General features: G+C 43.1%; 1 protein-coding gene across 1 annotated transcript in view; it reads right to left on the minus strand.

Moving 5' to 3' along the window:
- The window catches only part of LOC122813214 (4-trimethylaminobutyraldehyde dehydrogenase-like), a 958904-nt gene that overhangs the window by 638753 nt on the left and 293678 nt on the right, over positions 1–26473 (minus strand). The window lies entirely within an intron of this gene.

Raw genomic sequence — 26473 nt, forward strand, 5'->3', positions numbered from 1 at the left:
AGTCCTTACTGTTCTTGCTAAAGTCAAAAACACAATCTCTGTGGGTTGCAAGATGTTTATTAAATCGCTTAAAACAGAATCTATCAGGGCCACTTAAAACTCTCTTTAAAAAGTCTGTGCTATTGTCATTACTCATCACGGATGGGTCTTGGATCAGACCTTGTATCAGAGCCGGCAACTGAAAAAACAGATCCAAAGCTGAAGCTCCACCCCTTCCCATGATCCATTGCTAACCCATAACACTCAGATGGACTTTGCTTGATAGAGAAAAAAAAGGCAGTGAAAACTGCCTATTTAAACTGAAAAACTCATAAGGAGGGACCTCCCTCCATATCTACCAAATCTCCGGAAGGTGGGTGGGAACGTAATGAATAATGACACTGGACAGCACAGGTTCCATGTTATGGTAAGTACATAACTCTAACTGATGCTATCTGTGTCATTATTAATCATGGATGGGTCAGAGTCCCCAACTACTATGAACCTTGTGAGGCCTCAGGGAAGGACATGCTGGAGCACAGAACCAAAGGAAGCCCTGTTCCTGGACACCAAATCAAACTTATAATGCGTAACAAAGGTATGGGGGTTAGATCACGTAGCAGCAATGCAAATCTCATCCAAAGAAAGTTTTGCCAAGAAGGCAGAAGATGTGGCTACTGACCTAGTACAGTGAGCTTTAACTGGTCTGGAAATATCCAGGTGCCTGCTTCCGTAAATGTAGGGAATACAGCTAGTGATCCAGCGTGAAATACTGCTTGACCCTTCCTAGCCTGAGAGAAGGCAACAAAAAGCTGATCAGACTTATGAAATCCTTCAGTTCTCTTAAGATAATAATGCAACTGTCTATGGACATCTAGACAATGCAAAGTATATTCCACGCTGTTAGAGAAATTGGGGAAGAACACAGGAAGCTGAATAGACTGGTTAAGATTAGCCTCCGAGGCTACCTTAGGGAAGAACGAAGGATTGGTCCTGAAAAACACCCTATCCTTATGGAACACCATGAAAGACGGCTTAATTCTGAGAGCCTGCAACTTGGAGACCCTCCTGGACAAAGTAATAGCCACCAAGAAGGACGTCTTCCAGGACAGGAGGCTCAAAGGGCTTCTGCGTCACAGACTGCAACACTAGAGTGAGATCCCATGGTGGGGATGGATCTCTGATAGGAAGCCAGAGCAGAAAGATCCCTTTGAGGAAAGCCTTGCACAGCCTGGAAGAAAAGGTGGTACTTTCATTCAAATGGAAGTTAGATGGCTGCCAGTTGGAGTTTGATCATAGAGAAACTGGCCCCTTGGTGAAAAAGAGAGACCAAGAATAACAAAATATCAGGAATAGGGCTGAAAAGGGATCTAGATTGCGTTGTTTAGCCCAAACAGAAAATCTCTTCCATTTACTGGAATATACCTTCTTGGTAGACAGTTTTTGGGAGGCCAACATAATACTCTTAACCTGGGAGGGAAGCCTGTGAATGGATCACTGGAACTGAAGGAACCATGCAGTCAGATGAAGAGACTGGAGATTGGGAAGAGGAAGCCCTCAAGGGTGGGAAATGAGATCTGGGACAGGATCCAATATCCAGGGCGGATATTTCAGAAGAGACCAAAGAAGGGAGAACTACTCCTGACAAGGCCAAAAGGGGGTGATGAGAGGAGCCTTCAGGCAATAGACTTTCTGTAAGACTTTGGGAATACGGAGAGTTGGGGAGTAAGGGTATAGAAGTCCCAACAGACAATCATGTACCAGACCGTCCCTGGGTGACCCTCTCTTCTGGAAGATCAGGGCAAAATAGTTGCTGCATTTGTGGTTGCCCGGGAAGATAAAAAGATTGCAGCAAGGAAGACCCCAAAGGTCGAATATCAGATGGATTCAGGGACCACTCGTGAGGAATCCAGCTAGATCTGCTGAGTTTGTTGGCTAACGCACTGGAACTGCTGGGAATGTGCACTGCAAGATGAAAGTTCATTGCAAGATGAAAGTGCCTGGAAGACATCACCCATTCCAACACTGCAATGGCCTTTCTGCACAGGGGATAAGACTGTGTTCCCCCCTGCTTGATGATGTACCAGACCACTGCCTTGCTGTCTGTTTGAATTGCTACAGTCTCAACAGGTAGGCACTCCTGGAAGGCTTGCAACATTAGAAGGATAGCACTCATCTCCAGGACATTTATGCGCAATTTTGTCTCTAAGGGGGACCATGTGCCTTGAACAGTCCTTCCCCGAAAATGCTCCCCTCCATCCCAACAGGGAGGCCATCCATGGCCACAGTGGCCTTGGACTGGAGAAGACAAAGGTGTCTGCCTAGTATGAGATCCTGAGCTTGGAGCCATCATGCAAGGCGACGTCTGCACACCTGAGATATCCTGTAAGATCAAGTGCACAGTGGGACGATCTAGATCCAGAAACTGATGGACCTGGTCCTCAATTATTTGAGCTTTGTGTAGGGGAAGTGCTGCAGTCTCTGACACCATGTCCAGAAGGACCCTGATAAATTCTAGGTTCTGATATGGGGAAAGGTGTGATTTGGGCAGGTTGACCGTAATGCCTAGATCCTAAAAGAGATGGGCATAATCGGTGGCCATAGTGAGTTGATGCCTCGTGGGGGTCGTGAGGAGCCAATCATCCAGGTACGGGAAGACCTGGAAACCTTGCAGCCTGAGATGAGCTACCACCACTGCCATGCATTTGGTAAACAGCCAGAAGGCTGCAGTGAGTTCAAAGGGCAAGGCTCTGAACTGATGGTGGTTGGCCCCTAGCCGAAAGCACAGGTATCTCCTGGAGTGTTTTGTCGATTTTGATGTTGATAGTACTCATCCTTGAGATCTACCAAGCACATCCAGTCATCCTTACGCAGAACAGACAGAATGGACTGAACAGTGACCATCCAGAACTTGGACTTCTTTACTGACAGGTTCAGTTTGCTGAGGACCAAAATGGGACACAGGTCCCCGATCTTCTTAGGCACCAAAAGGAAGACAGAATAAGTTCTGGACCCTCGCTGTCCTGTTGCGACCTCCTGGATGGCTCTTTTTTTGAAGGTCTTGGACCTCGAGAAGGGCCAACTCCCTTTGGCGGGATGGAACATTCATGACAGAACTTTGAACTGGAGGGGGCTGGAAAAAAAAAAAGGAGTATGAAGTAACCCCTGGAAATGATCTTTAACAACTACTGATCTAAGATACTTGTCCAGGCTAGTGGGTGGAGGGAGAGTTGACCCTGACTGCCTCCAGGGCAGCCAGGCAGCCCTTCAGGAGCACTGAGGGGGCTTCTCCGAGAAGGGTTACCCAGAGGCCTGGTTCTGCAGATCTCTGCCTCTAGGGCGGCATCTGCCATCAAATCCTCTGCACAGGCCAGATGAGGAGGATTTCTGAGGAGCATCCTGGGAGGAAGACTGCGACCTGTGGAACCAAAGTTTCTTACTACCCCTCTGATATTTGGAAAAGGATCGTTGGGGTGTAGAGAACTTTATCACCACTGTGGACAGAGTCTTTCCTTCTGCTCGTTGCGGGTCAAAGTCTCTTTGACGGAGGGTCCAAAGAAGGTTGAACTGTTGAAAGGGGCATTAGTAAAGGATGCCTTAAAGGGTTCCACAAATCCGCAAAGGAGAAGTCAGGCGTGCCACCCGATGGCAATGTTTGTGCCCACCGCTCAAGAGGTGGTCTCCACCGCATTGGAGCTCAATCTCATCAAAGCGTTAACTAGGGAAGCTAGTGTGGACAGATTTGGGAGACCAATTTGAGACTCTCCAGAGGCAGCAACTCAGAAAGGGAAGTGGAAAGCTCTGATACCAAATACTTCTGTAGACGGTAAAGTGTGCCATGTAACTGGGTTGTTCTCAGTCCGAATGTAGCTTGAGGTAAACACACGCTTCCCAAAACAGTCAATCAGCTGACACTCCCTGTTCTGGGAATGGACCATGGAGATCAGCCCAGCAGCCACCACAACAGCATCAATGGGGAAGCCCTTACTCCAAAAGGCCTTATCCTTGGGGGGGGGGGGGCTTAGAAACTTGTCAGCCTTTTTAGGAACTGGTTCCACTGTGTCCAGCTCCTTCCATGCCCTGTCGGCGATGAGTTGCACTAGCTCGCTGGCAGGGGGAGACACCCAGGTAGAAGATGGGCCTATCTCAAAATCCTTCAAAAACACCGATTCCTCTGAAGATGGGCCGGGGAAAGACCAGCTGCCTCTTTGCTTTATCATCTCAAGGATGTCCCCAAAGGACACTTCCTCAAATGGAAGTCTGGGGGACTAGTCTCCTTCCTCGAAATCCATGTCTTCAGTGAGGGACACTCTAGGGGAGTCAAAGTGCCTCCTCTTGCACATCCTATCCCCCAAGGGGGTAATACCCATCTGAAGGCATTCATGAGAGGTCTTACCCTGGAAGGATAAAGAGGTCTCGCCACCCAATGTTGAAAGGGGCTGGGGAGGACCTAGTGCCAAAGCAGAGGTAACTGCTCAGCCAGAAAAGGTCCTCTCTACCACCCGGAAGGCTAAAGGTTGTACAAAGCCCCCCTCCTCCACCCACAGCCACAGCAGCCTGGGAAGGAAGGGGGGACTCCGACAGAGCACTGTCGTCTCCAGATGATATTGTCCCCCAAACTGCCCAGCGTGGAAGCCCCCAGAGGGAGGGAAAGGTCTGAAAACTCTGGGCCTGACCCCACCCCTGGGAACCAGCACCAACCTCGTGGGGCCGAGGCGCAGCTAGTACTGAGGGCAACAGAGCTGAGCCCGTCAGGGACTCTGATGGTGTGAGAAAGGAAAATATGCCCAACACCGTTGGTCTGTCACAGGGAATGCTCTGATTCTGAAGGTCCAAACCCGGATGGGTCGGATGAGGAGAGAGAAGTCCTGCAGATGGACAGGATCTTCTTGGCAACAGAGCAGGGGATGGTAACAAGCCCACCTCGATTTGGGCCTTGAGAAAGCTCCTCATCATCCTCCCCATGTCCAAGGGGCGCAAACTACTGGAAGATTTAAAAGAAATGGAGGAATATCCCAACCTAGCTGAAGGGCTGCAGTCTCGGAAAGAAGACAAACTTGTGCACCTCGGATCCAAGCAACTGGACCTGGGACGGGGAAATATCAATAACCTGGGTGGATCTAAAGGTGCAGTTAGCACTGTAGATGGATCCAATGGGCAGGTCTGATCCGAAGACTGTGTGTCGAGTCAGATCCGAGGGCCTCACAGGCTCCGAAGTCTCAGATCCGACAGAAGGAGCTGGGGCTCTCAGAGCAGAACAGCTCAGATCTGAAGCCAAAGACGCTGGACTCTGCTCTGGGGAACTGCGATCCGAGAGCCTCGATTTTTTGGCAGAAGAATCTCTAGAGGAAGAAGACTTCCGCTTGGGATCAGAGAGAGGCTTAGAAGGAGAACCAGAGCACCCACTTTGGCAAGCCCCTTAAGCAAGAGCTTGTTCCTGCTTTCCAGGAGAGCCCTGGGGTTGAATCTGGTGCAAATGTCACATTCAACCCCCAGGTGAGGCTCTGCCAGACAAACACACTCCTCGTGCGAGTCGGAATGGAGCATTTTCCAACTGCACAAGGAGCATCCTTAAAAGCCAGAAGGCATTTCAGACATAACACACTCAGACAAACGCCCAACACACACACACTGCACAGAAGGGGAAGGGGTAGAGTCTGGCAAGAAAATTGCCTGCTGAAGGATGTAGCAGAGAGAGCTAAGAGGTACCCAAAGAAACCCGGGGGAAAAAGAGTGGGAACCCATAGGAGAATTATTTTATTTATTTTACATTTGTTTACTGGGATAGTCCGACTGGATGCATGTCCATTTTCAGAGAAGCTTAAGAGTGAGCCTAAATGCTATTGGGTTGGGAGGAAACCTATACTAGACAACGCTAAAGGAAGACAGATTAAAGAGCCCCCCCCCCCCCCTCCAGAGAAACAAGGAAAAAAATTCACTTATCTGAATGAGGTAAGCTTGGCATACAGAATGCATGTACAAGGGAAATTGCAGCAAATGAGATCTGGGGGTTATGGGTTAGGAAGGGATCATCGGAAGGGGAGGAGCTTGAGCTCTAGATCTGTCCTTTCAGTTGCCTGTTCGTATCGGAGCTCGGATACAAGACCTATCCATGATCAATAATGACATAGATAGCATTAGATCCACAACCTCCAGATGGGCTTTATCCCAGAGGAATGGAGGACTGCAACAGTCGTCCCTCTGCACAAGGGGGGACTATCAACTGACTCAGAGAACTACAGACCCATAAGCTTGACCAGTCTTATTTGTAAGGCCATGGTGAGAATTATCATGGGCCTGATCAACAACGACCTAATCTGGCTTTGTCAAAGGGAGGTTTTGCCTGCTCAAGCTAATTGACTTCTTCAAGTAAGTCACCAGGGCAATGGATGAAGGTAAAACGGTACACACCACTTTTCTAGATCTGGCCATACTTTTTGACACAATCCCCCACTTGGGGAACATAGATAAATTTACTACGTTAGGCATAAGCCCCTACATCATCAGGTGGATAGCAAACTGTCTCACTGACGGGACACATTTTCTCCTGCTAGGCTAATCCATTTCCAATAAGAAACCTGTTGTTAGCGGTGTCCCACAGGGCTCAGTGTTGGGACCCCTCCTGTTTGTTACATAACTTCGCTGAAGTGAAGGCCATTGAGGAGGACCTCTTGCGCACCAAGTTTGCCAGTGAATGTAAGCTAGGAGCAAACATTGCATCCCCAAACTATGTTGACATCCTATAAACAAGGCCTAAAAATGACAAATGAATGGTGCCAATACCAGGGTCGGAGACTAAATGCTAAAAAAGCATAATCATACCTTCAGTAAATCAAATATATCTGCAAATTATAACATTGACAGCATACCTCTAAAAGTAGACCCAGTGGTGAGGGGACCTAGGAACACAGACAGTAACCTAAACTTTGACCACAAGTAGCTGAACTAGTGAGAAAATGCTTGTGTGTGGCTTAACTTACAAGTTACAGGCATGGCATCAAAGGAAGTCATAGGCCCATAATAGAGTACAATGCTTTCTTCTGCATGTACCTAGCTAGGCACTTGCACCAAATGGAATGGTCCCAAAGGTTTCTCACAAAAAAAATACAAAGACACACACGTCTTAAGAGGACCAACTAAAGGACCTATCACTTTACTCCATTTTATATTGTTTACTAAGAGCTGACTTGTGCCTGACCTACAAGGCATTCTTTGATCCAGCCCCAATGAAAATGCTACATATTTGCAAGAATAATTATAGGAGGGTTACATGTTCCATGGACCTGAACTAGACAGACAGTCTACTTCATGTATGGAATAAACTTCCCATCTTTGTAAAACAAAGCCTATCCCTCACTCTCTTCAAAAATAATTTGGCTAAATGGATGGGAAATGTAAATTCACTCCTGGGGTACTGCCCATATCTCTTATGAACACAGGCAGTCTGTAAAATGACTTGGGGCTCCAACACCCAAAGACTCACTGCCCTAATACTACCCCATCCCATATCTGGGGATGATACCCTGGGTATTACTGGCTAGGCTTGTAAAGGTCTTGAATCATTAGCCTAGTAATCAGCTATGACCGTATGAACCACAGCTGGGTCAGCTGACAAAAGAGCAAAGAGAGCGCTGCAGGATCAGAGTACACCTTATATTTAGGAATTGGTTCACTAGGCAAAGAGGTTTTACATACAGTTTTATAGACACAGAATCAGGACCCATCACATCAGGAGGAAAATGCCAGCCAGAATAATAAACAGATGATATTAAAGATGGACTAGGAGCAGCGATAATAAAAAAAATATAAGCCGTGTCCCCACACAGGGAAATAGTGCTGAAGTGCATAAAAAGTAACAAACAGTTTAAAATGTGTTAAGCCTTGTTCTACAACCTGCACAGTCTAGCAGAAAACAGTGCACACAGTTGCAATACCAAGTATAATTCACTCGTTTAAACAGTAAAAAATATAGAACCTTAAATCACATAGAAACCTTTTAAAACAGCATAAATAAGCAATTACTTAAAGATTCCCTTGTCAGAAATGAAAACAATCTCCACAGAAAATGCAAATAAAATAATTCCTGGTAAAACCTCAATTTAACAAAAAGAACAGCTATAGCAGTGTTAAAATCAGTAGTAAATATCACATAAATGAAGAAAAAAAAATAATAAGAAAATGCGATATTTTCCTGTCAGAATTTCAAAATTAAGCAGATAAACATAAACAAGTGCGATTAAACTGCAATAATAATAAACCTGTTATCAGGTTAAAAATTGCAAGAATGATAAACCTGTTATCAGGTTAAGAGAAAAAGAAGTTATGTACTCACCATAATGTTGCATGTTGGTAGTCCATCTCACCCTTCATTTTTACATATGTGTTCGAAGCCGATCCTCGCCTCCGACTTGGCTGATTTTCAAGCTTGAAGACTGCTGGATGGCTCATGGCTAAGCAGGCATCCCATGGTGCACCAGTGCAACCCCCAGATCTTGTTTGCTGCTCGCTAGAAACAGAAAAAAAAACCCTAACCAACAAACCAATACTAAAGGGTCACCAACCAAAAGAATTAAATTATTACCTCCAGATCTTCCAGGATGGCGGCAGAAGGGCAGGTTGTTAAAAATGAAGGGCGAGATGGACTACCAAAATGGAACGTTATGGTGAGTACATAACTTCTTTATGTTAGGTAGTCCAATCTCACCTTCATTTTTACATATGGGACAGCGTCTCTAGCGCCTTATTCTTGGGTGGCCCATTGGAAAATACTCCTGAGCACCAAGGAGCCAAAGGATGCACTACCCCTGGAGGCCAAATCCAACTTATGAGTAATAAAGGTGTGAGGGGTAGCCCACGTAGCTGCTGCACAGATATGATCAAGTGGTACCCTGGCTTGAAAGGCTGCAGAGGTAGACAGAGACCTGGGAGAGCGAGCCTTGATCCTGCGCGGTAAAGGTCTGCCCTCTGAATTGTAGATGAAGGCTATGCAACTAGAAATCCAATTAGACAATGTCACCTTAGAAACTGGTAAGCCCAATCTGGAGTCGGAAAAAGAAATGAATAACTGGTTAGACTTGCGAAATTCTTTGGTCCATTGCAAATAAAACCGTAGCTGTCTATGAACGCCCAGCTGGTGGAAACGATATTCCGCTGCATTACAGTGATTGGGAAAGAAAACTGGAAGCTCAATGGACTGATTTAAGGTGGCAGTAGAACAAACTTTGGGAACAAATGAAGGACTGGTAAATAAAGATACCCTGTCTTTATGAAAGATTAAATAAGGTGTCTTATATAGACAGGGCTTGTAGCTCAGATACAGCTATAGCTACTAAAAACACAGTCTTCCAGGACAAATATTTTAAAGAAGATGAGTGAGAAGGTTCTAAGGGAGGGGATGTCAATTTGGACAACACAAAATTTAAGTCCTAAGAAGGTACAGGTTCTTGTAATGGTGGTCTCAGTAAAGTGGCTCCTCTCAAGAAAGTCTTGCATAGCTTATTAGACATAAGGTTGGCATTTGGAGAACCTAAATAAAAATGAGTTTGCCGCCAATTGTACTTTGATGGCGGCCGCGGCAGATCCCTGCTGAAAAAGCTCCAAAAGGAATTCCAGAATCACGGAATTCCTGGGAGCGGTGTAAGGATCCACATTAATTTTCTGTGCCCAAATAGAAAACCTTTTCCATTTACTGTCATACAGCCTTCTGGTTGGGTTTATGCGAGGAAAAGAGAATATGTGACACTGATGAAGAAACATCATGAAGCCTGACTAAAGATGGAACTGGAGCAGCCATGCTGTCAATTTGAGGGTGTGGAGAGTGGGGTATAGCGAACCAGACATGTGGATCAAAAGAACTGGAACTGGGTCCAGAATCCAGGGATCCTCCAGGAGGAGAAGCTCAAGGAAGAGGAACCAGACCTGATGAGTCCAGTAAGGAGCAATGAGGTTCAATTTGCTTCCCAGCCGATTGGCTTTCTGAATCACTTTGGGGATAAGAGGGAATGGAGGAAAAGCATATAGAAGTCCTGTGGGCCAATCGTGTACCAGAGCGTCTCTGGGTGTTTCCCCTGGAGGGGGAATTAGGGAAAAATAACTGCTGCACTTGGCACTGACTGGGCTGGCAAAAAGGTTGCAGCAAGGCTGTCCCCATCTCCGGAAAATCTGTTCCACTATTTCCCATTTCAGAGACCACTCGTGAGGCAGTAAGATTGCCCGGCTTAGCTGGTTAGCTATCATGTTGGTTGTCCCCAAATTGCTGGGAAAAAAATCACCCATTCCCAAACTCGCATGGCTTCTCGACAGAGTGGGTAAGATCTGGTACCGCCCTGTTTGTTGATATACCACACAACCGACATGTTGTCCGACTGTATCGCAATCGTCCCTGGAGGAAGAAGGTCCTGAAGTGCTTGCAACGCCAGAAGCACCGCCCTCATCTCCAGAACATTGATATGCAGATGAGCCTTGTGTTCTTGCCATGTGCCGTGGACAATCCTGCCAAGATAATGCCCCCCCCCTACCTGGGAGGCATCCGTGGTCACAGTGGCAACGGGTTGGGCAGGCACAAAAGAAGCTCCCGTGAACAAATTGTTGGGGGCTATCCACCAATGAAGGTCCTTTTTGCATGATTCCGTCAGCAGGATAGGGTGACCCAGTGGTAGGTATTGGAATGACCACTGGGAAAACAGGAGCCATTGGAGAATTCTCATGTGCAACCTGGCTAAAGGTATTAACAGAATGGTTGAGGCCATCGTACCGAGAAGTTGAAAAATCCATTTTGTTTTGACCTTCCGAAATGGAAGACTACGCTGAACTTGTGAGATGAGGTTTTGTGCTCTTTCAGCGGGGATACAAACTGTCACATCCACTGTGTCTACCTCTGCACCTATAAAAATCACAGATTGTGAGGGCAGTAATGCAGAATTTTCCCAGTTTATGGAGATCCCTAGTTGAGCACAAAGTTGAATGGTGGCGTCCCTGTTTTGGATGGGTAGATGCCTGGTGGGGGCAGTCAGGAGCCAGTCATCCAAATACAGAAACACCTGGAATCACTGACGTCTCAAGTGGGCTGTCACTACTGCCATGCATTTGGTGAACACCCTGGGGGCTGTGGTGAGACCAAAGGGCAGAGCAGGAAACTGACAATGACTGGCTCCCACCCGGAAGCGCAGATATCTCCTTGACATGTTGTCCATTTTTATATGGTAGTAGGCATCTTGGAGATCCAGAGAGCACATCCAATAGTCTTTCCCTAACAAGGGGAGTATCAACTGGAGTGTGACCATCCAAAACTTGTCCTTCATGGATTCGTTTAATCTGCTGAAGTCCAAAATTGGCCTCCAGTCTCTGGTTCGTTTTGGGACTAAAAAGAGCCTGGAGTAAGTTCCGGATTCTGTCTGGTCTGCTGGAACGGGCTTGATGACTCTTTTTAAGAGCAACTTGTTGATCTCCACAGTTGCCTGATCCCTTTGACTGGGTGGAACATCTGGGATCTTTTTGGGAACGGTGGAAGAGAAAAGGGTACGATATAGCCTCTGGTATGATATAGCCTCTGGTAACAACTCTTTGTACCCACTTGTCTTGGGTGATATTTAGCCAGGGTTCTGAATACAAAGAGATGTGACCCCCGAATGGCCCCAGAGAAACGCAGTCTGGCCCCTAATCAGGAGCGCTGATAAGGCCGTCCTCGAAAGGAATCACAGCCTTGCTGGTATTATGGACTGCCCCTGCCTCTAGGGCGACATCCACCATTTCCTCCTCCTCTGCCTGTGAAGGAGGATTCACTCTCTGTGTCCGGAAAGACCCTCTGGGACTTTTTGAACCACATTTTACCGCCCCTTTGACCTTTGGGGTATGGTCGAGAGGGAATGGTAAAACAGACTCCCATGGCAGAGTCTCTTTCCTTCCTGCTCACACCGAGTGAATGTTTTTCACCTTGGGACCAAATAAAGAGGAACCATCAAACAGGGCGTTGGTGAAGGTAGACTTGAACGGCTCCGCAAAATTACACAAGCACATCCAGGAGTGGCGCCTAAGGGCAACTCCAGAACCCGCTGCTCTGCTCGCTCCATCAGCCACATGGAGGAGTTAACTACAGAATTTAGGGTGGACAACTGAACAGATATCATATCAGGGACTCCCTCAGGACAAGCACCCTGTATGGAATCTCCTAACTCGTTGGGAGGATCCCTCTGCAACCTCGTGAAGTAGGTAAGACAGTTCAGAGATCGGAGTGTAAATGCCGCTGAACTAAATACACGCTTCCCAAATCTGTCCATCTGTCAAGACTCCTTGTTTGGAGGATGAACAGAGGAAGAAGTCTCTGCCAACTCCTCCTTTGTGGCCGCCACGACCACCATGGTATCTATGGGAACAAGCTTAGACAAGAACCGTTTTCCAGGAGGGGCAGACAGGAACTTATTTGGTCTCCTGGGAACTGGCTCCATGGCATCGGGAGTATCCCACACCTTGCAACTAAACCAGATCCATTAGTTCACTGAAAGGTGGAGACACCCAAGAGGCAGAGGGTTGAGACCCGAAAGCCTTTAGGTGCACAGACTCCTCATCAGAAAGGTTGACAGTGGGACACAGTCTCACCTCTGTTTAAGGATCTCCAGGATGTCCACAAAGAAGACATCAGAGGAAGACTTGGGGGACCCTTCAGACTCCTCGAAGTCAGTGTCCGAGGTCAGAGACTCATCCTAGGAGTCAATATGCTTCCTCTTCCGAGGGGGCTCCTCGAAGGGGCCATTTGGGGAAGCCTCGGAAGAGTGGGGACCACCAGCTGGTGGCTCCTGAGGCTGCTGGTCTCTGCTGTCTCCAGAGACAGTAAGTACTGAGACGGAAGATGGAGCCCTGGGGGGAGGGTGCTTGTACCACTGGCAGGTGCTGTAGATTGAGACAGCATGCTCCTCATCACCTCAAAAGCAGACCTCTCCGGCTCCGAAGACCTCCCCCGCTCCGAAGAGACAAAGGTTGGCGCCGGAGCCAGAGCCATCGGCTCCGAGATAGATGTAGGGGCCCGAGCTCACCCTGGCGGAAGCACCAAGAGGAAGGCTCCAAACCAAAGAGGATCGATTCAAACCTTCCCCATCGGCGCAGACAGAAGAGCTTTGGTCCCAGGACACGAAGGACGAAGCAGAGCGTGTCGGAGCTGAACTCTGCTCCAATGCAACAGCAAGGGGAGCTGGAATCCGTTGGTAACAAGCACTCCGGCTCCGAAAGGCCAACATGGCTCGGAGGAGGAATCACAGACGAGGGTAAAACTGGCTCGAGTGGCTTTTGAGCCAACTGGGTCGGAGCCAACAAAAATTTAGGCAGAGCAGATGACTTCAGAAGTCTCAGTACTACCCTCTCCACATCTTCTTCCGAAATGCTCCTGGAAGATAAAGAAGGGGATCTCTATCTAGCAGGCACTGGAGAGACTTGATTAGCAAGGGGACCAGAAGGGATTCTACAGACCGGCTCCGAGCAGTAGAGTCAACTATCTCCAAAGGTTCAGAAGTCTGCACCGAAGCAGACTTGGAAGAAGAAGCCGACAAACTAGATAAGGCTTCCTCAACCCCTGAGTAGCAGCTTGTTCTCTCTCCTGCAACACTCTAGGAGAGAAAGCAGGACAGAACAAGCATGATTCCTGAAAATGGATGGCTCCCAAGCAGTAGACACAGCTACTGTGGCCATCCGTCAATGACATTTTCTGGAAGCATTTCATGCATTTTTTAAACCCAGATGGTTTATGCTCCTTGCTATCCTTAGACATTGCAGATACACATACAAAACCAGAGAAACCAGTAAAGAGAGAATAACGGAGGACTAGATCCTCTAACAGCCTAGCCCTACAGAAGAATTACATGAGGACTAGGTGCTCTAAGTTAAACGGGCCTAGCCCGGTGTAAGAGAAAACTAGGTCTTCCAACTAACACAGACCAAGTTATTTTAACACACACACACAGAGATTCAGTCACACAGGAAAATTCCTTAGTTGTGAAAAATACAATAGTAGAGTTATACAAGGACTAGGTCCTCTAAGTTAAACTGGCCTAGCCCAGTGCAATAGAACTAGGTCTTCTAACTCAGACCAAGTATAAAACGCAGACACACACACACAGATTCAATCACACAGGAAAAAGGAATTTGCAACAGCAGCGGATCCCCACCAAAGACAAGTTAACAATCCAAATAAATCAACAAGGGCCCCTGTTAATTAAGAGAGGTGAAAAACTGCCAAACCTACAATCTAGGCAGCAAAGACACCTAACTACTGGTACACAGGATACTAACTACTAAGGTCAAACAAGTCCACAGGACAATTTAGGTAAAGGCCTATATATATAACCACTAAATAACAGTAAATATGCAAAAAACACTTATGAAAGAACTGAAAAGAGACTTTGCCAGAGCCAAGAGAAGCACATCTGAACTCGACGTGGAAAACGAGATCTGGGGGATGCACTGGTGCACCATGGGATACCTGCTTAACCATGAGCCAACCAGAAATCTACGAGCTTGAAAATCGGCAGAGTCTGAGCAGAGGATTGGCTCCGAACCCATATGTAAAAATTAAGGTGAGATTGGGCTACCTAACATCATAATTTGAAGTTAGATAACAGTAAATGTGACTAATCTGAAATACATGGGTCATACTGTAACATCAGAATTTATGAAATATAACAGCAGGGAAAACATAGTCATTAAAGAAACTTCCAAAAGAGAGGCATTATCTTCCTCATTTTCTGATTCTTTATCTTTAAGGAAGCTGTTGAAACAAAACTATTTTACAATGGAGCTATGAACAAATTAAAAAATGAGTTTGAAATCCTCAAGAAAAGCATTACAAATTCTCCAACGTTAAAATAATATGGTCATTAAAGGAGTTGTGTTGTAATTAGACAGCAGTCATAATGATGCAGGAGCTGTGATCCTACAAGAAAAACAGACCAGTTCCTTCAATCAAGAACATTTACAGTTGCACAAAAGAGGTATACTCAGAGAAAGAAACTGTTATAGCATGACTATGATGGTAGAAATTCTACTCTTTCTGCCTTGGATACGTCCCCTTCACTTTGTAGGCTCCTACAGCAGCACTCACCTGCAATGTCCTCTAACCCTACAGCCACTCCTCAAACTTAAGTACTGCACTTTTCTTCTCTTTCTTCCAGCCAAACCCCCAGAGAACATTCAGCTCAGGAATATGTTAATGATCATAGCTTGCACCTTCCCTCAATACGCATACCAGCTGTTAGAATGGTGCAGGAGCAAAAAAAAAAAAAAAAAAAAAAGAGACCAGTTGCTTCACTCAAGAACATTTATAGCTGCACAAAACAAGTATACTCAGAGAAAATAAACTGTTAGCATGAGTATGACGCTAGAAATTCTACTCTTTTTGCTGGTGCCATTTATAGAAATCTTCTACATTTAGTAGTATACATACTTTAGTATCCAGCGGGCCACGGTGGTGCAGCAGTTAGTGTTGTCACCTCACAGCAAGAGGTTCTCTGGTTAGATTCTCAGCTGGAGTGCCTTCAGTGCGGAGTTTGCATTCCCTCCCTGCAGTCGAATGAATTTAAAGACATGCAGGTAGGTGCGTGCGTGTGTGTGTTTGGGCACCGGGCTGGCAACTAAACGCTGTAAAAATTCACTGCCAATGATTAGCATACCAGAGTTCCACTGTGGCGACCCCTAACTGGGAAAAGCCAAAAGACAGTATACTTTAGTATCCCGACATACCATCTTTAAACTAGGACATCACCTTTTACCATGGTTTCCAAACCATATGGCTATAAAACATGTTTCCAGTACCTCATTTTGCACCTCGTGCATCACCTCATACAGTTCCATAATCCTCCTTAAGATTGAACCTGCAAGATATCTTAAAAATTATAGACCAATAACTTGCCTTCTGATGATGTATAAACTATACACTGGAATCGATGCGGACAGAGTTTATACTCATTTAGAAGAAAACTCAATTATAGCAATAGTACAAAAGCATAGCAAAACAAAGTCACATGGAACAAAGGATCATTAGTTGTTAAAGTCATAATGGAGAATTGTAACAAGGGTAAGAATCCAAGTATGGCATGGACAGATTACTAAAAAGCATCCCACATTCATGGATAAAGGAGTGCTTAAAGATGAATAAGATACAACTTTTAGAACAGTGTGCGTGTTGTGATTTTAAGAAGCATTTCAAAGTGAGGGCATGTGCATATAAACAGAGAGCACTTGCAGGCAGCAGTGCCATTTTGAGTTAACAGCCAAAGTGTTAACATGTATGTATGCAGTAGTCAATCTGTTCATAAGTTTATCTAGGTTTAAGTTACTAAGCCTCAATCTTGATGTGTTTTTTTATGTAATAAAGCTGCCTGAACTGAACCCACAACTGTTAGTCTGTTTTATCCTGACTGGATGAGCCACATGGTGTCAGAAGAGGGATTTCTGAATGACGAGGTGCCAGAAGTGATGTACCTGAACAGAAATAGAGGTATACTGAGGAATGACTTGTCCCAACCCGCTCAAACGATTAAGAAAAAAGGTCAGAAATGAATTTCAGGTAATTAAAACTTGCATAAATGATTTAGTAAAGAAAACAATACAAAGCATTTGCAAAGCACAAAACTCATTAATCAAACGAAAAGCATAAAACACATTACTGATTAAACTAAATGTTCAAAACCACGATATTTGACAGAATTATTTAAAATACTCATGAGAGCATTCAGAATTACTTCTGATTTCCACAATGAGCATGTTAAAAGCAAAACAAGCAAAAGAAAAGTATAATGATCATGTTAAAAGTCAAATGGGCATAATGAGTACAATAAAAGGGGCGATTTAAGCATGGAAAAGCAAAGCGACTGCATTTTTTTTTTTTTTTTTTAGTAAATGACCATGTTTTTTGATATGAGCTACTATTTTGCATGGACTAAAGCTATTCAAAGCATAACTAGAGTTGTTTGAAGTATCTAAGAGTGTGCAAAGTGTTTACAGTGTGTGCTTTATTACAGTACAATTATTTCCAAGGGTTTTTGTGTGCAAATTACAGTTATTTCTCAAAGTGCAGTCATTTTAAGGAGTTTCTTACACTGTACAGGGTTATTACGCAAGGTACAGTCATTTCGAGAAGTTCCTGTGCTGTGTACAGTTAATTTCCAAAGTGCAGTCATTTTGAAGTGTTTCTTACACTGATGAGAGTGGTTTTGCAAAGTACAGTGATTTCATAGTGTTCTTGTGCTAGGGAGTCGTATTTTGCAAAGTGCAGTTATTTAGAAGAGTTTATTGTGTGATTGAGCATAATTACAAGTTTCTGGCATAAATTTCTGATGTGTGTGTGTATGTTCGTACATAATTCTAAGGATCTTTATTACTGTGTGTTGGCATTGCAAAGGCATTTCGTAGACCCAGTCCACTTGTGTTTGATCATAATATTGCAGAGAAATGGAGAGTATTTGAGCAGGAATACGATAGTTTCATACAGGCAGCTTTTTCTGATACAGATACACATATGAGGGCACTTGCTCCGCTTAATCTAGTGGGGTCAGAAGTCATTGAAAGATCACGTTCATTTGTATATGCACCAGCAGTATATGCAGGAGAAGGGAAAAACCATCATATTGTTGTACAAGCTGAATCAAGGGAGGACTCGAGTGCTTGAAACGTAAATTTAGAGAGATGTATAACCCCCTCCCAGATGAATATTACACTGGAGAGGCACTTATTTTATACAAGAGACCAAAAGCCAGGAGAAACTTTTGCAGTTTGTATTACTGACTTGAGAAACAAGGCTAAAACGTGCAAATTTGGTGATCTGAAAGACGAGATGATAAAGGATAGGCTTATCCGTTGTGTTAATAATGCTGCAGTGAGAAATATTTTGCTTTGAGACAGTGATTTAACGTTAAGCAAAGCCATAGAGATTTGTCAAATACACAAGCTTAAAGAAAGGCACACAAATATGCTTGCAAGTGCTAACAGCATGGTTTTAGCAGCCTCTAGAGCAAATGTAGACACCATGAAGCATGTGTCTAACAGATACAGGTCTAAGCACACGGCAGCTGTAGCTCCTGGAGGATTTCTAGGGACAGCCCATAACTTCCTAGCAAGTCCTAAGACTAGCTCAGTAAAACAAGACATGCTCAGTGCAGCACAAGGGTGAGTCGGCAAAACCCAAGTCAAGTCTCATTCTTAACTGTCGTAATTGTGGTGCCAATCACGAGTCCAAAAGAGAAAAGTGCTTAGAATTTAGTCAGTAATGCCGCAAGTATAAAAAATGGAATCACTTTCAATAGCTTTATAAATAAAGCAAGCCTCATTCATTTATAAAGTAAGGTCACTTAAAAAAGCAAGTTGAGCATATAGAAAGCTGCGACTCTACTTTCTATGTAGATGGTAAAAAGGTTAATGCAGTAGATTTGTTGGGAAAAAATGAAGTGTTTTGTACTGTCCTGATTAATGGTAGGCCCACAGTGCTCAAAGTAGACACTAGTTCAAAGTGCAATGTCATATCAGCAGAAACATTTGCTAGATTAAGAGCTGAACAACTTAATATGGCCAACTGTGTGAAACTTGTTGCTTATGGAGATGAAAAGATTCAAACCAAAGGCTCAGTAGTGCTTTCATGCCATTTAGCTGGGAAGTTATACCTTGCTATTTTATGTAGTCAAAAGACTTGTACAGTCATTATTAGGTTTCAGAGACAATTTAAAAATGAAACTACTTTCTTTACTGATGCTATTTTCACAGAGTATGCAGAGATTTTCCAAGACAAGCTACGTAAACTTCCAGTTGTGTACTCCATGAAATTAGACCCAGAGGTTAGCCCAGTGGTCAGACCAGCAAGGAGAGTTCCGATAGCTATGCAGGACAAAGTCAAAGTACAGTTAGATAAAATGGTGCAGCAAGGTGTGAGCCGTCCAGTTACAAAACCAACTGAATGGGCGTCTTCCATGGTAGTCACTCATACGAAAAGCTCAGATGAAATTAGAATGTGTATTGACCCAAGAGACTTAAAGCATTAAAAATACCCCACCATCCTATGCGTACAGACAAGGAAGTTGCTACCCTCATACCAAATGCCACTTTTTCTGTCTTAGATACAGAGAGTTCATTTTGGCAAGAAATGCTTGATCGCACATCTTCACTATTGACTACACACAGCATGCCATTTACTAGATACTGATTTCTCAGAATGCTTTTTGGAATAAATTCTGCCAGTAAAGTCTTTCAGCGTGCGATGCAGCAATTTTTTCAGGCTATCCATGTGCTATAATAGTAGATTATTTACTAGTTAGAGGCAATAGTAGATTATTTACTAGTTAGAGGCAAAGGTGAAGCAGAGCATGATAAAAACCTCAGGAAAGTTCTGGAAAGAGCACGTGAAGTGAATCTAAAGCTCAATCCTCTGAAATGTAAATTCAGGCTACAAGAAGTTACTAATGTCGATAACTTATTTACCAGTTCAGGCTTACAACCAGATCCTTCGAAACAAACTGCCACTTCTTGAGATGCTAGCGCCAGACAATGTCCAAGCCTTACAGTGTTTTCTTAGTATGGCTATTTGGGCAAGTTTATACCAGACTTCAGTGAATTATCAGTGCTTTTAAGAGAGCTGACATGCAAAAATGTTACCTGGTCATGCTTGGACTACCACCAGAAAGCATTTGATGACCTGAAACAGAAAACTGTCAGTCTGCCTACGTTAAGATACTATGATGTCCACAAACCAGTAATTCTTTCCTCTGATGCTTCAAAGTTCGGTCTTGGTGCAGTTATTCTCCAAGAAAGCAGACCAGTAACCTGTGTGTCTAGAACTCTTACCCAAACTGAGATGCAGTACGCTCAGACCGAGAAGGAACTTTTGGCAACTGTGTTCGCATGTTCGAAGTTCCAGGATTCTATTTATGGCTGAGCTACCAGACACAGACTGATCTTCAACCTCTAGTCACTATTTTAAAGCCTATGCATACAGCTCCTGCATAACTACAAAGAATGATGCTCAGATTACAAAAGTATAACTTCAAAATGGTCTATACAAAAGGCAGACTCCTTTATCTGGCTGACACCTTATCCAGATCGCCCAGAAGTACCACAGAAAAGCTTGATGTAGAGAATTTCGACTTCGCTGTCATGTAAGTGTGTAATTTTTCTACCACAAGACTTGATGAGCTAAGATCATACAAAGACTGATCCAGTTTGACTGATCCAGTTTTACAAAACTCAACCATGTCATCAATGTTGGATGGCCTTCAAAGCAATTTTGTGTATCAACAGAAGTGTAACCTTATCATAAGGTTACCATTTCTCCTTCCTTGCAACATGAGTACATCCAGATTTTGCATCATGGCCACCCAGATTCCAAAGCTACCAAATGAAGGGTGAGAGGACTAGTATTTTGGCCTTCTCTATCAAACGATATCGATAAAGTACTTTCATCTTGTTCAGTATGCAACAGTACTAAACCGCATTTGCAAAAATAACCACTTCAGCTAAACCAGATTCCTGAACTACCTTGGTCGACAGTAACCACCGATATATTCCACTAGAACAGTCGACATTACTTACTGTTGGTAGACTCTTATTCAAACTGGTTCGAGATTGATCTGCTACCTAACCCAACGTCGAGTACTGTCATTACTAAGTTGAAATGTTATTTCTCTGTCCATGGTAGTCCACACAAAGTTATTTCTGACAACAGTGGCCAGTTTACCAGTCCGCTATTTCAGAAATTTGCAAAAGAGTGGGACTTTATCCATGTTATCAGTAATCCCGAGTGCCCACAGTCAAACAGCCTAGACATGCAGTATAAAGTGCAAAGCAATTACTAGACAGGTCAAAGCATGACAACACTGATGTTTTCATGAATTTGTTTCATCTCAGAAATATGCGCTGTGACAATTTCCTTGGCTCACCTGTTCAGACAATTCAGTCTAGGCAAACGAACAACCTTGGCTATCATTTCCAGTTTGTTGGTGCCTAATGCTACGAACACTAGAGCAATCAAAGCCCAACTATCAAAAAGCATTCATTCCAGAAGTCCAACTATGATAAAATGAGCAGACTTCTTTGTCCACTGAAAGGAGGAGAGTGAGGATGCAAACAGTGAAAGGTTTTGACTGAATTGGTCAAGTGAGAGGTGTATGTGCCGAGCCAAGATCTTACTTGGTAGAATCTGAGAGTTTAGAATACAGAAGAAATCACAGGCATCTTCTTCTGGTGTCTAACTCGATATCACAGCATAGTACCTGTGATGCAGACTCGAAAGCTCAGAGCAACCCAGATGATGCTGCTGTTGAAGGACATATCTTAGTACCTATTCCCGTTCCTGATGATATACCAGATGTCCGTGTAGTTGAACATTCATTAAAGACGGTCCTTGTTGCTAAACCCAGTCTTAATTTTTCTGTAACATGATCAGGACGTATTTCCAGACCTAGTGTAAAATGCACAGCAACCTGGACATGATTGTTTTACTTGTAATTAATTCTGTATAATTGCATGCCAAAGGATTATTTCTGTACAACTGTATGTCAGTGATTATTGTCATTATTACTGTGCATGACTTATTTCTCAAAGAGGGAGGATGTAGAACAGTGTGTTGTGACAAAGAAGCATTTCAAAGTGAGGGCACGTGCATATAAATAGAGAGCATGTGCAGGCAGCAGTCTCTTTTTGAGTGAACAGCCAGAGTGCTAACATGTATGAGTGCAGTAGTCAATCTGTTTATACATTTGTCCAAGTCTAAGTTGCTAAGCCTCAATCCTGATGTGTTTGTATGCAATAACGCTGCTTGAACTGAACCCACAACTGTTTTATCCTGACCAAATGAGCAACACACCATACACTGATCAATTACATTACAGTGACCCTGAAACTGTCACCACTGCTCTTTTGTTTTGCTTTAACCCAGTAATCTGTCTATTTAACAGATTAGGCCATGATTACAATTTGGCTACCAGAAAACAACTTATTTTTGTGGAAGATCTATAACTATATAGCTCCTTAGGTGAGGAACTGAAAGCACAACTGAAAGTGGTCAAAACTTTCTCAGATGATATAAGAATGTCATTTGGTCTTGATAAATGTGCAAAAGTAACATTTAAAGTGGGAAAACTGCAGCACACAGAAAATATCAGCCTGGGACACAAATGTGATATAAAGGAACTTGAGCAGGAGGGAGTATGTAAATATCTGGAAACTGATGAAGGATCGACAATAAAACAAAACGCAAACAATGCTCAGTAAGAAATATTTTAGAAAACTAAAATTAATACTGAAAATAGTCCTGACATCTAGGAAAAAAGTCCAAGCTATAAACCAATTTACTCTTCCTGTTCTTACAGTTTTGAGGTGATCGAATGGCCCCAAAAAGTACTGAATCAGTTGGACAGGAAAACAAGAAAAATGTTTCATGCTTATCAAATGATATATAAAAATGAATGTATACCAAGATTATATATCTATCGTTCTGAAGGAGGTATTGGTCTCCTCAAAATTGATTACATGTATAGATTTGCAGTCGTAGAACTGCAAACATATCTGCTGATCTCAAATCCAAACGTAGTGAATGTTTTGAAGCGTGAAGAGAACTACTCTAAGATTACCTCCTTGCTTAGTTTAACAGAAGCATATCTGTGTCAAGTGGGAATAGAAACTAAACCAAAAGTAGATAATAATCAGGTAAGCAACTGAATGTGCCAAAAAACAAACGAAAGAATATAAGGAGAAGATGGGAAGGCAAGAAATGTGGAAAAGGCATAAATACATTTTCAAGTACAGAAAACTCCTGGAACAACTTCATATTGATCAGGATCTGATGCAAGAATGGTTAAGGAGAAATTATTAATTTAAGCCAAAATATGAAAGGTTAATATTGGGAGACAAGGAAAGTAGACTACATACATGTTGGTTTACAAAGTCCATTGAGCATGTGATAGAAACAGACAAATGCAAGCTCTGTAAAACAGTCCCTGCTGTTGTTGCTGGGTGTGATGCACTAATGGCAGAGGAACTGTATATGTGGCAAGACTGTTGCACCGGGGATTGTGTAAACATTACAAAACTGAAGTTGCTGAGAAGCATTGGAAACGTGAGCTAGAAAGTTGTTGTGTCTTTCGGCTTTTCCCGGTTAGGGGTCACCACAGTGGAACTCCGGTCCGATAATGATTGGCAGTAGATTTTTACGTGCTGGCTTGCCAGGCATAACGCACAATCTTCAACGAAGGAACGCCCATTCACGCATGTCGCCACACAGAAGACGCTCTAACTGAGAATCGAACGGGCAACATGAGCTAGAAAGTATTAAAGAAAATTATGAAGTATATTATCACTTGGAGTCACCCATTACCAACAGCTCAAATAACAGATGTGAGAAAACCAGATATAGTAATCCATGAAAAGAAAACAAAAGTGGCATTGATCACTGAAATTGATAAACTCAGCAATTGCAGTGTCTTGCGTAGAGAGAGAGAGACAAAGTCATAAAATACCAGAACTTGCGGGCAAAAACTAGGGCAGTGTGGAAGGAGGATACTCAGACAGTTCAACAGTAGTAGAAGCAACGGGACCGATAAAACTAATTAATAAAAAAAAAAAAAAAAAAAAGAATTTACAATCATACTTATGATATGTTACTGATACATATAAACTGCAGAAATAGTCAGTTCTGGGCACATTGCAGATGGTGCGAAGAGCATTTTGGCTAACATCAAAGACTGAAATAATACTAATTTCATGAACTTTAATCATACATTGACTTAGGAATGGGGTCCATTCCTGTCATAGTATTAGAAACCTAAGACTTGGGGGCATTTAAAAAAAAAACTTCATGCTGATGATTGCCTGTGGATTCTATAGCATTCTGTAGGAGTGGTGGTGTGCTGACCAAACTGGCCCCATATTTATTTCCAAGATGTCATCCTCAGTTCAAAAAGGTTAAAATATATTTTCCTGTTTCAGACTTCCACCACCACACAATTCCATACAAACTAAACAACGTTCTTGTTTTTAACAGATTTCTACTTTTTTTTAACTGGATTTTTACTTTGTATTACCTCCAGGCGGCACCTGATTCTAAGCTATCCTTTCAGTTGCACACAGTACAAACTGACAGGTAAGCACCACCTTTCCACACCTGAACAGTAGAAAATGGAAGCCACTATTAGTCCCCTAGTTTTCAGTGGTTCCCTAGTACACTTTCATTTTCTAGAAGGCTTACCTACTACAGCCTCGCACAAGATTCAGTTTATAAAAAAAATTCAGAGTTTAGTACAACGTATGAACGCGTTGACAAAAGCACCTATAAGGAAGAGAAAAAACATGCCTTAGAATGGGACAATATTATACTCCATATCCTCAAATCCATCCCAAGGATGGCAGTCCAAGTGTTGGGACACAAAACATTCCTACCCAAAGATATGACAGGAAGTTAAATGCACAGGTTGTAACAGTAAAGAGCATAATGGATGTTTATATGTCCAGAAAAGATGAAGTGATAATGTAACATCATGACGAAGCCAGTGAATACGAATGGACAACAAACCATGATTTGACTTCCAGGTTGGAGGGCAAGCCCTCTCCCCCATCTCAACTGGGGAAAAGCATGCCACAAACTATGAAACAGTCTGCATTGAAGAATTATTCTTAAAAAAAAAAAAAAAAAAAACACTTATGATCTGTTGTCTATGAAAGTCCTCTTTCAGAAAAAAATGTATATAGGTAATACATTACTTTAACATTAGAATTACCAATGAACTAAAAATCAAACAATTGTGCCCCAGTTTATAAGCAAACATTTTATATGCCACATCATACACCATACCGCTCAACTACTTAGCACAAGAAATCTGGACAAAGTCTATAATAATGGGGAACAAAGGCCCCAAAAGGGATAGATTTTAAACACCGCTCTTATAAACTTAGAAAGTTGCTAGACTAACAGGGTTTATGTTAGCATGCATTTTTTTCTGAAGGATATTAAATCTGAAACTGAAATGTAGGTAATATCCTCAGTGATTTGCCAGAAAAACAACACATTTTATGAGGAACAGACCAAACATGTGAGGCAAAAATCACAACATTCTGTGAAATCTGGACATTTATGAGGTATGTCATACATGGTACTTATGTAAAATAAATAAATACACTAGATTTTCTGATGTTTTGTTATTACCATTTCTGGTTCAGGCCCATAATGATTGCAGGAGTGAAAAGGCACACAAAGCAATATGCAGTTTAACATAAAACAGTTGTTGGCATTAAGAAAGGGCTATTGAGAGTTGTAAGCCCCCAACACGAACAGTCAAGCAATCATGAACACACTTTCCGATTCAGAAACAGGCCCACCAGTTATTTTACATGGTTGGTAGAAAAACACTGCTTCCAGGGACATGCCAAATACTAATGTAACACTGGGGAGTGACTAATACTAATTAATCATGTGCTCTCCTTTCTGTGTGAAGGGAGTTATGGCATCAGAGTAATTCAGAGACTCACCTGGCTGTGTAAATTAACAGCTAAAACTCTATGTTCCCCCATTCTTTCCAGTGGAGAAAATCATGACTGCATCTAAGTTTTGGAAATGTCAGCAGAGAAAAAGTGGTGAGGGGATGCACGAGTGTGCATATCTGCAGGGGTACAAATGGTGTCTGGTGTAGGTATCTGTCTAATTAACCCCACTACTGCAACTAGCAAAACAATCAGTACTGCAACAGCATGTATGTATGCATGAATGGGTAAATGCGTTTGTGATTGCATTGAAGTGTGTGTGCATTGGAGGGAAGCCAGCTAGAATGAATATTGTTGTGTCTGTGGAGACATCTGAGTGAATATTTACATGTGAGATGCAGAATGAATAACAGGGGTGGCCTCTGCTAACGAGATGCAAGGGTTGCCAGTAGTAATCACCACCAGAAAGTGCTACTTAGCAGAGGTGGTATTATATGCAATTCAGAGACATGTAGATTAGCTAATAATGTCTTCCACTTGCAGCCAACTGTCTCTGAAGTACATTTTACATTATTGCATAAAATGCATCTTGAAGTGGTTCCAGATTACACAAGTGTAAGGGATTCTTTCACAGGGAGCATCAATTTAGACAGTTTTTTTGTGTATAACTACATGGTACAAAAATCTTACATTACAAATGAATAAGAATTCTTACACAAGCATTACAAATTAAAAGATGTGATGAGAAGTACACAAATGTTAATAAAGTGGCAAGCAAATCACTATATGACAATACTGCAAAAATGACAGAAAAAGATAACTCTGAAAACAGCACAAAACACAATCCTGAAGCATACTCAATACAGATAATGCAAAATTTTCTCACTTTAAACAGGAAATGTATTCTAGCTAACCCATCTTTTTGGCACAGACAGATGACACCCTCACCACATCCCAGATGACCAGAGTTTGAATAATAACTCTGGTATTGCAGCAGGCACACAGGGGAGGATGGGAGTGAATTGTCACCGTCTAATCTGTCATCCTAGGGGTGGGG

Source organism: Protopterus annectens, chromosome 10.part0 (assembly GCF_019279795.1).
Source record: "Protopterus annectens isolate FY-2018-M chromosome 10.part0, PAN1.0, whole genome shotgun sequence".
Lineage (NCBI taxonomy): Eukaryota > Metazoa > Chordata > Ceratodontiformes > Protopteridae > Protopterus > Protopterus annectens.